General features: G+C 41.4%; 1 protein-coding gene across 15 annotated transcripts in view; it reads left to right on the forward strand.

Moving 5' to 3' along the window:
* LOC132124474 (protein 4.1-like) overlaps window positions 1–10993 on the forward strand; it is a 51025-nt gene that overhangs the window by 1157 nt on the left and 38875 nt on the right. The window lies entirely within an intron of this gene.

Below are 10993 nucleotides of genomic sequence, written 5' to 3' on the forward strand. Positions count from 1 at the left end.
GTAGTTTTAATATTCTGAAAATGTTGAAATGTCCAGCGTTTCTGTATCAAAACAAGCTTCTGTTTTAAAGGTTACACAAACTTTCTAATAAAGTACTGTTAACTTTATTTTCACTCAAAATCTGACATTATTTGAACATTGGTTTTTAATATTCTATGAACGTTAAAATCTCTATTTTTCTTATTTAAAGTCTAATGTTATTTAAAGGTTATGAAAACTTTTTTTTACAGCATTCTGCTAACTTTGATTTGATGTTATTAAAACATCTCGGTTACGTATGTAACCTTGGTTCCCTGAATAGGGAACGAGATGCTGCGGTGACGTCACCACGTATGGGAACGCTATACCATCACGCCTGACGTACCTGATAGCTTGGATCCAAGGAAGCATCTGGTCAAGCGGAGAGAACCCGGGAGCCAGGAGCCATCCTCACATCCAGACTGTAAGACCTGATAAAAGTGCTCGGTGAGGACCAGCCTGCCGCAGCACAAATATCATCCATAGAAGATTCACTGAGAAAGGCTTGAGAAGAAGCCACTGCTCTCGTGGAATGACCTTTTACTCCTAAGGGCAAAGCGAGCCCGCGCGCCTCATAGGCCAAGGAAATAGCCTGCACCAGCCAATGGGACATCCGCTGTTTCGTAACTGCATGGCCTTATTCTTATGTCCAAAACAGACAAACAGCTGGTCAGACTCACGCCATGGGGCAGTACGATCCACATAAGTCTTTAACGCTCTCACAGGGCAAAGACTTAGATCCCCAGACTCCGCCGCAGCAGGAGAAAAAGCCTCCAGGACCACCTGCTGAAAGCGAAAGGGATAGATGCGACCTAGGGACATAATTAGGCCTTGGTCGCAACAACACTTCCACAGAGTCTGTGCTATAAAAGTCAGGATTTAACCGGAACAATTCCAAGGGCTCAAACAGATGCCCTGATAAAGCATGCAACACAATGGAAAAACCCATGAAGGGACCCGCACGGGGCGGAAAGGCCTCAGCCGTCGCGCACCCTGTATGAACGAGAAACAGTGGATGACGGCCCACTGAGGCACCATTTATATATATATATATATTATGAGTTTCACACCAGGTCGTAAACAGTTTCCACTTGAAAGCATATAAGCGTCTCGTAGAAGCTGCTCTAGAATTCAGTATAGTCTCGGTAGTTTCAGCAGAAAGACCCGGACATATGAACTCACTCCGCTCAGAGGCCACGCCCACAGATTCCATAGATCTGGCCTCGGGTGCCAAATCAGTCCCTGTGCTTGTGATAATAAATCCTGTCTGAGGGGAATCTCCCATGGAGAGCCCGCTAACAGATTGATCAGATCCACAAACCACGGCTGTGTGTGTGCCACCGCGGAGCCACCAGCAGCAGCTGTTCCACCCTGTCCACCCGTATTCTGCATAATACCGCCGAAATCAGACAGATTGGGGAAAAACGCATACAAACTGGTCCTGGGCCAGTTGTGGGCTAATGCATCCAAGCCCAGGGGTGCTGGAGGGCATAGGGAGAACCAAAGCGGGTAATGCGTAGTCGTGTTTGACGCAAACAATTCCACTTCGCTTCCCCGAAAATCTGCCATAGGAGACTCACCGTTTGGGGGTGCAATCCCCACTCCGCTTGCTCCAGAGTCTGCCTGGATAGCAAATTCGCTCCAAAGTCCAACGTCCGGGGACATGAACAGCTCGGATCGATAGAATTTAGTTCTGAAATCAAAGAACATGTTTCGCCAGCCTGCACAGGGGGCGAGAGCATAATCCTCTCTGATGATTCAGGTATGACACAACCGCTGTGTTGTCTGATCTGAGCAGCACATGACGGCCAATCAGCAGATTCGAGAAATTCTGGAGAGCCAGAAAAACAGCCAGTAATTTCAACCTGTTTATGTGCCAACTCCCTTGACAAACAGCTCCCCAGTCGGTCAAAGACGCATCCGTCGTGACAGTCTCTCGGGAAGCGCAAATCCCCAGCCGAACTCCGGTCAGGAGAATTCGGTTGACATACATATTTTTAGCGACATCACACATCGCCGTGTCACCGGAATCGTCCGATGCGGAGACAACGGGGTGAAACATTCCAAACGTAAGCCCAGGCTGTTAAATGATTCAGCACAAGATCCCCATGAGAGTGTGCTTGAGTCTGCGATTGCGCTAAACACCAGCTAATCGCCTAAAATAGTTCAAACACGAACGCCCTGGGGCTGCAACGGGGCCAGAGATCCATCCATGCACTTTGAGAAGTACTGATACGCTTTGCTCTCTAAAGCGAATCTGAGGAACATCCTGAGTGCAAGATTCAGATGGTGTAAATCCAGAATGGGTCGTAATCCGTCAGTGTTTTTTTTTTTTTTTTTTTTTACCACAAAATGACGGCTGTAAAAAACCCCGCCTCCATCTGAGAGGGGTGTACTTCCTCTATAGCCCCTTTGCTCAGCACAGTTGACATCTCCTGTCGCAGCACCGCTATTTCCATCGGCTTCGCCACCGTGGAAAGAATTCTGCGGAAAGGAGGCGGGCCTTATTGAAACTGAATGGTGCATCCATGACAAATCGTGCGTAACACCCATAGAGAAATGTCGGGCAAGCGTTCACACACGGCCGAGACCATACTAGCGGTCTCAAAATTTCCGCTTCCTGCAACGCTGTCATACATGTTAAAATATCCGGGCACGAAAAGCTCGTGGCGTTCGTGCACAGGGGAAGTGTATGTATAAGAGCCGTTGCGTCTCGTTGTGTATAATCCTGAAACGTGTCCACGGCAGGAATTAGGCCAACAGATTGAACATCGGGCTTTGCCGCTAGCGAAAAACGGCGGCTGTGCGAGCCGTCATAAATGGGTCGTCTGTGCAGGACCCTTGAATCGCCCCTCGAATTCTGAAAGCTGGATTGCGCAGAGTGTCTGAGGGAACGTTTGGCATTACAGCTCAATCCAATGCTGCTCGAAGCACCATTTGCTGCGAGGCAAACAATGTAGAGTGTGGGGACTGCAGTGAGAGGGTTAGATGTGCACAGCAATCCAACAGCACTCTCTAGTGGAGGGCACAGTCCCTGGCAAACATTAAGAAAAACGCATGCGTCAAACTCGCTGCGTTTCGTTGTGTATAATCCTGAAGCGTATCCGCGACCGCAGAAGCGAAACGGTGGGGGTTAGACGCGAGGCGACTTAAGAAATACACTCCAGAGCGCGGATACTTCCTATTGGCGTTAGTGCACAGGGGAAGTGTATGCATATTTTACTGTAGCCATAGGCTATCAAGGAGAGAACCTGTAGAGAGGCTGCAACGAACCTCTCATAAGTGCCTCCTCGTGATAACCCATCATACGGCTCCTACCTTTCGTTGACTCATCGCGTCCGCGGAGAGGAGTATACTGCTCGTAGATGATCGCTGAGAACGCAAGATAATAGGGCACAGAAGATTCGCTTCGTACTGAAGGAATGAAATCTGAGGTAAATGGCGCGCGGCACCAGGTATATATATGCTTACGCATGCTGGGCGGTGCCACGCGCTATTTGGCCAATAAGATTGGCGGGATGGTATAGGGCTTCAGACATTCATCACACCGAAGGTGTTCCCATACGTGGTGACGTCACCGCAGCATCGAAGTGACCTATGAAAGGGAACTTTTAATTTCTTAAATTAAAATCTCCAGTTTTCTTGCTGTAATTCTGATTTTATTTAAAGTTTACAAAAGCATTGCATACAATATTCTACTAACTTCATCCAAAAAGCACATTATTTAACTGTTTATTTTTAATATTCTAAGAATGTTAAGCATTGATTATAATGTTATTTAAAGGTCATACACTGTAAAAACGACAACTCAAAATTGTTCACCTTACTCAGATTTTTGCATTCACTGACAATAAAGTTGCTAGTTGGAACTTGAACTATCTGTTGTAAGCCACTTGAACTCACTTTCAGACGTTTCTGAGGAAAAGTTCATCTTATTTAATACATTGAGTTGATTTTATTTTGAAGTTGTAGTTGACACGCAGTTAGAGTGAGGTCAACTTATCTGCGCATGCTCATTTGAAATTTGTCATGGCAACCGGCTGCGACGGGGTTTCCAAAGATTTTCCCAGGAGCTCCCTTCGACAGTTTGAAAGTTTTGCGTCCGCCATTTTGTCACGATGCCAGCGCCAGCGGTAACTTTCCCTGACGTCTTTGTTGAAAAGAGACATCCCTTCTAACAGGTAAGCTAATCATATGAATATGTAATGTTATATGCATTTGGTATTTGTATTACATGTCATTGTGGGAAACAAAATCGATAAATCATAACCAGACGAGGCGTTTATGGCAATACAAAATCCCCCACTATAGCTAATAGATAAGATAGCTTATTTTGAACAGCTAATCTCAATATAATTATTGTCCACATATTAATTGAAAGATATGTTTGTTATTCTCGATGGCATTATGGCATTTTTTTATACACGTCTGCTTTGCTCATATCAAACCGAAGCACCGTCGGCGGTTATTCACATTACTGCTCGTGACCATGCGCTGCAACCAAGGTAACGTTAGAACTAACGTGCTGCTAAAACTGTGATGCAAAACTTCGATTTGATATGGTAGTTAACTAGATAGATATAGCTTCTAGCATGCAACCTTTGTGTAGGGCTGGGTGCCGAGAAGTTAACTCGTCAACGTCAATGCTCAAACAAATATGAAATGCACAACGACACACATAATGTCGCTCACGCACATACACGCAGCCCAATCCTGCTCCTGCCGATCGACTGTTCTGCACAGTTCATCTAACATTAATCAAACACACCTGCCTTTCATTTTCAAGGGATCCTGAAGACCTTAATTGGTTTTTTCAGGTGTGTTTGATTAGGGTTGGATATGAACTGTGCAGGACAGTCGATCGACAGGAACAGGATTGAGCCTATGAGACGCGCGCACGCACGAACTCTCCACGCGCATAGTTATATGAGACGCCAGCACAAACTCGCGCACATACTCAATGAGACGCGAGCACACACACACACACACACACTCTCTCTCTCTCTCCGCGCACATATTCATATGAGACACAAGCACACATTCATATGAGACGCAAGCACACACACAATATACCTTAAAGATGTGGAAAAGTCGATCGAATAAAAGTGTGGGTATAAAGACCTTGACAGTGCACGGAGTAAACATAAGAGCAGAAAGTTGCTCCGTCTTCGACTGGTAAATGAAGAAATGCCTTGTTGATCACTTTGACAGTGTTTATATTGCAATAAATAATAACCTACTGAATGTACACTGGCACACAACACAAAATGTACACAACACAAAAATGTGTTGGTTAGTCAGAATTTTTTTCAGTAAGGATGCATTAAAGTTATCAAAGGTGACATTAAAACATGTCTAATGTTACAAAATATTAAGTTTTTAAAAAAATGCTGTTCTTTTGGATTTTTTTATTCATTAAAGAATCATGAAAAAATTTATCATAGTTTCCAAAACATTACGCAGTAAACTGTTTTCATATTTCTGAAGGGTCATGTGACACTGAAGTAATGATTTAGAAAATTCAGCTTTGACATCACAGGAATAAATTACATTTTTAAATATATTTAAATAAGATTTTAAATTGTAATACTATTTCACAAAATTACAAGTTTTACTGTATTTATTTATTTTTGTTTGTATTTGGTGAGCATGAGCTCTTTATAAACATTTTTTGTTCCTTTGTGCTTTTTTTGTTTCTTTGTGCACTGGCGAAGGAGCATGAGTCAAACTGAAAAAATAAACCAAAGTTTTTCTGAGATAATGTGTTATGTAATCTTGTTAAAATGGATTTCATAAAATTGCTATCAAAAAAAGTATCGTTAGGAACCGGTATCGAAACTGAGGTATCGAAATTGGCACCGGATCGAAAGATTTTGAACAATACCCAGCCCTACCTTTGTGTGTTTTAACCCTGAAGCTCAACAGCATTAATGTGAACGGTTGCGAAGTATGTCACTGTGTTAATTTTCTCCTCTTATTTTTGTGCTAGGTTTTCTATGAAGTGTCGCTTCTGTTGGTTTCCGGGCAAAACTCACACACGTTTGAAGGTGTTTTTATGTAATAACCAAACCAGGGTATTTTCAATAGCTCAACAGAACTGAAACAACAAAAATTGGTTTCCTCAAATTCAACACAAAATATCACCAAAATACTGTGGGAAGTGAATACTGCATGGTCAAATGTATTGGCACTCAAAATTATAAGCCCATTTCTAAAGGATAATAAACTCGATTCTACTTGAAGAAAACCTCATACTGTCCATATAAACCAACAGATATGTATAGTGAGTAAACTGGAGATTTTTGTCCATTAGAATGTGTGCTTTTATCACGACAAAAGACATTTGTGAAGGGTGCCAATACTTTCGACCATGCAGTATTCACTTCCCGTAGTATTTTGGTGATATATTCTGTTACATTTGGCGCAACCAATTGTTGTTTCAGTTGTGTTGAGCTATTGAAAACATCCTGCTTTGGTTATTTTATCAAAAAAAACTTCAATAGTGTGCACATTTTGCTTAAGAACCAACAATTCTTGAGGTGCGCCAATACTTTTGGCCATGACTGTATATGACTTCAGTTTAAAGTGTCATGCAAATATCTGTTCTTCTTTTGTCCTCACAGGCTTTGTTGCTTCTGGTCCACATAAATCCCAAACTCGTCCGTAAGATTCGTCTGACCAAAGCTCCAGAAACTTTAGAGGAACTGTACAATGAACTGCGTCAAAAATTTGAACTTGTGGGTGAATTCTGTATACAGTATGAAGACTCAGACTTTGGCCAGGCAGTTTGCAACCTGATTGACATAGCAGAGTTACCTTCAGAAAAGGCTGTCTTGCATATTCTGTGGAGCAATGAGGACATGCCATCACCACCACCTCCAACACCAACTCGGTCATCCTCTATCTCTTCCCTTGACACAGCCATCATTGGATCTCCAGACTCAATCCACAGCTCATCTTCAGTTGTGCGGACATATAGGAGGAACGTTTCACAGTGGCCCATTCCATTCCCAGTACCAGCATTCTCATATGATGTTGAACTGATACTCCGCAAGGGGAATGACACGTTTGAAATATCAGGGAAGGGTTTACATGTAACCAGAGATGTGAAAAAAGAGATTCTGGACAAGTTGGCACAAGAAATATTTTCTGTGAAAGCCTACCCTGAAAAACATGAGTTTGATTCTGTTGCTGCTGAACTTGTCAACAAACATCCCTGCCTCAAAGAGCCTGGTGGTGGTACTGGATATGCGGGATGGACAACCAGCATAAAGTACAAGATGGGGAACTACAGATCAAAACTACGTCAAGCTGGATGTAATGAGGTTAGTGTCAACAGGAGATCAAGAAGGGAGGAGGTGGATGATCATGGTGTCAACAGGCGAAGAAGAGATGATGATGATGGGGATGGTGGTCCGGAGGGAAGGTTTTCCTTGAAAAAACCAAAACGAGGTGAGGTCAACCATGTACCAGATCATCCTGAAAGCTACAATGAGGATGACTTGGAAGACCTGAGGTCTTCCCTGGTTGAAGCCATGAAAAAGAAAAACAAGGACATGGAGTTCATCAAACAGAAGATGGACATGACATTCTCCTTTAGGAGAATGGAGATTGTAGAGATGGAGCCCATGGTCTCAGAGGTTCTGGAGAGGTGGCCCGGTCTATTTCTTGAAGAACAGGTAAGGCATCTTTTTTTTTCTTGAACTTGGTGCATTTGTTTACATTTGTGTTATGTTTTTTTCATAATAGTGTATGTAGGTTCATTTGTATCATGGCTTTGAGTTTGCTGTCTTAATTATAACAATGAAATCACACTATCAGCTTGTTGTATTTTCATTTCATTCAGATTTGTCAAGAGTTCACTCGTGTGACCACCAAGGACCTGATGGGAACATTTAAAGCTGCCCTTGAGATGTTCACCCCTCGTCTGTTGAAATTGTATCGTGCCAGGAAGGGCGCCTTTAGTCGAGAGATGGAAACCCTTTTGGAAATGCTTGACAAACAGGTTGTTATATTGACTACAAGGCCTTTTATTCAGTTTGTCCACTAATATTTAAAGCATTAATCAAGAAGGAACTACCAAGCTAGCACTTTGCACTTTTGATGTAATAACTTAAAGGACAACTCCGGTGAAAAATGACCCTAGGGGTAATTAACACATGGTTACAGAGTAGATCGTTCTCTGGGATGCGTTTTCATGATAATCGAATGTAAAGAGTTTTATCTTTAAAAACAGATTAGCTTATAACGCTAGTATATGGGGCAGAGAGTAAGTTAAAGTAAATCGCTAGTTAATACCACTAACAACGCTCAAAATAACCTCACACTACCACGGTAGCATAATGAGGGTCCTTACATGCAAACCGAAGCATTGAGAACTTTGTACGTGTACAAACAGTTTAATAATAAGATACTTTATAAAGACAGTACATTACGCGTATACAGACAGCAGCCATCTTGAAAAACAGTCTCGTGCTAAGTGATATGAACTGTGACTTGGAATCTCATATGGTCCGTTGTTTCCGGAAGAAAGCACTGAACTCAACAGAGAAAAAAAAAATAACACTGAGGAAGTCACAGTTCATATCGCGTAGCACGGCATTCGTCGCTCGACTTGTCGAGACTGTTTTTCTGGGTGGCTGCTGTCATTATGCTACCGTGGTAGTGTGAGGCTATTTTGAGCGTTGTTAGTGGTATTAACTAGCGATTTACTTTAACTTACTCTCTGCCCCATATACTAGCGTTATAAGCTAATCTGTTATTAAAGATAAGACTCTTTATATTCGATTATCATGAAAACGCATCCCAGAGAACGATCTACCCGGTAACCATGTGTTAATTACCCCTAGGTTCATTTTTCACCGGAGTTTTCTTTTAATTATTTTTTTTGCATCAGCTACATTGGTGAGCGAGTTCCATCTTGATTGACTATTTAATACAGTTATATTTAAAGGATACGTTCACGATTTTGCACTTTGAGGCCCCTCTCTGGGTTGATGAAATAGTGTTTGACACCAGAATTTTGACTATTGGTCCAGTCTTGAGCTGATTTAGAATTTAGAACTGCCATGCTTCAGAATGGCTAGCTACATGCATTCACAAACCTGTCTTTAAATCAACCCTAACTGATTGGTTAGTGGGGTTCGTTGAGTGTTCGTTAAACTAGTGAACTTATCCTTAAAAGACAAAAAGAAACACTAACAAACTAACAGAGCCTGCAATTATTTAATCTGCCTACATTCACAATTGTAGTGATGGGAATACAAATGGAACAAGCACAAGTGCACATGCACAAGTACATTTCACAGAGCTAAACAAAAGTATTTGTTTGTCTTTATATTCTTCCAAAACAGACATCTGACATCACAAGTCATCGCAGACAGGCAGCTGTGGAAGGTCTTCCCATATTTCTGCGGGAGAATACTGAGAAGCTTTTCTCTAGATGCCTGGTGAGTGCAGCTTGGAAGACCTTCAGCTTTTAGTAGTGTTGTATAGCAAAGAGGCCATACACAAATAGACATCACTCTTTATTGACTATTTTATTACAGGACATTATTTCAGTAGTGTTTTTGTTTTGTCAGGCAACTGATGCAGATGACAAACAGGTGAAAGGCATCAAGATGGGGGTCCTCACAGTGTTTGATGATGATGACGACGCAGTCATTAATATTGCCCTTGTGTTGGAGGAAACCATTGTCCTGAAAGACATCCCAGACACCCCGACTGCACTTGCGTATCTTTTTGGCTTGCTTTATAGCCTCAACATGGAGTTCCCAAAAGACATCAGGTATACCTTTGAAACTATCCAGCACATTTTCATGGAAATGTCCACCAATTGCTCACAGCGTGTCCGGAGCTTCAAGACCAAGCTGTTAAACCAGTGATTCATTTTCCATGGGGAAGATTTATTTTATCCTGTCTGTTCATTTATGTTTGGATATTTTGTAAATCTTCACATAGACCACCTTATAGTTTTTATGTTGTTCCTTTATTTTGACTAAAAACAAATCTGTTATTTGTAGCTGTCATATAACTGTCACGAGACTATTGATTGTTTCTCAGTTGAAGCAAGCTTTGTTTCAGCATTGCTGTTATAGTCTGCATCTTTGCTGGTGTGTCAAGTATCCATGGGGAAGATTTCTTTTATCATGTCTGTTCATTTATTATGTTTGGATATTTTGTAAGTCTTCACATAGACCACCTTATAGTTTTTATGTTGTTCCTTTTGATTTCCCCAACTTATTGACATGTGCCTTATTTTCTCTGGACACAAGTGCTTTATTTGAACTAAAAACAAATATTTTGTGTAGCTGTCATATTACTGTCAAGAGACTACGGTATTGATTGTTCAGTAAGCAAGCTGTGTTTCACCATTACTGTTATAGCCTGCATGTTTGCATTTTTGGCTAATTTCAAAGTTCAGATCATTCAGAAAGTTCAGATAATTTGGCTTTTTCAGCTGGGACACATTTCTGCAATATTGCATTATTTGTAAGGTCTCAACAAGAAAAAAAACTGCCCATATTATGGTACTGAAACCTGTATTTGCTTTATTACTTGTTTACATTGTGGAATTGTAAAGCAAAGTCGTTCAAATAAACATGCATAAATTAACTGGTTTATTGTCAGTGTATGATTTAATGGGGGGGGGGGGGGGGAAGGGGGGAGGGTAGTTTAAACTCAAAATAGTAAGTTATTACAGAGGATGGTAATTCGAACTCAAAATAGTACGTTTTTACAGACTTGAAAGTTCCAGTAACTTGAATTAAAAAAAATTAGTTGTCAGAACTTGAAAAACTTAGCTGACGCAACTTAATAATTGTAGTTCTTCAAAACTTAAAAAATTAAGTTGATATCTTCAACTCAAAAATTCTGTGCAGTCGGTTGCCTTGAAAATTTGAGTTGAACTAACTTTTTCTTTTTTACAGTGTAAAGACTAACTTTGAGAATTCTGCAGATATTGATCTCATAACAT

The sequence above is a fragment of the Carassius carassius genome, chromosome 42 (assembly GCF_963082965.1).
Source record: "Carassius carassius chromosome 42, fCarCar2.1, whole genome shotgun sequence".
Classification (NCBI taxonomy): Eukaryota; Metazoa; Chordata; class Actinopteri; order Cypriniformes; family Cyprinidae; genus Carassius; species Carassius carassius.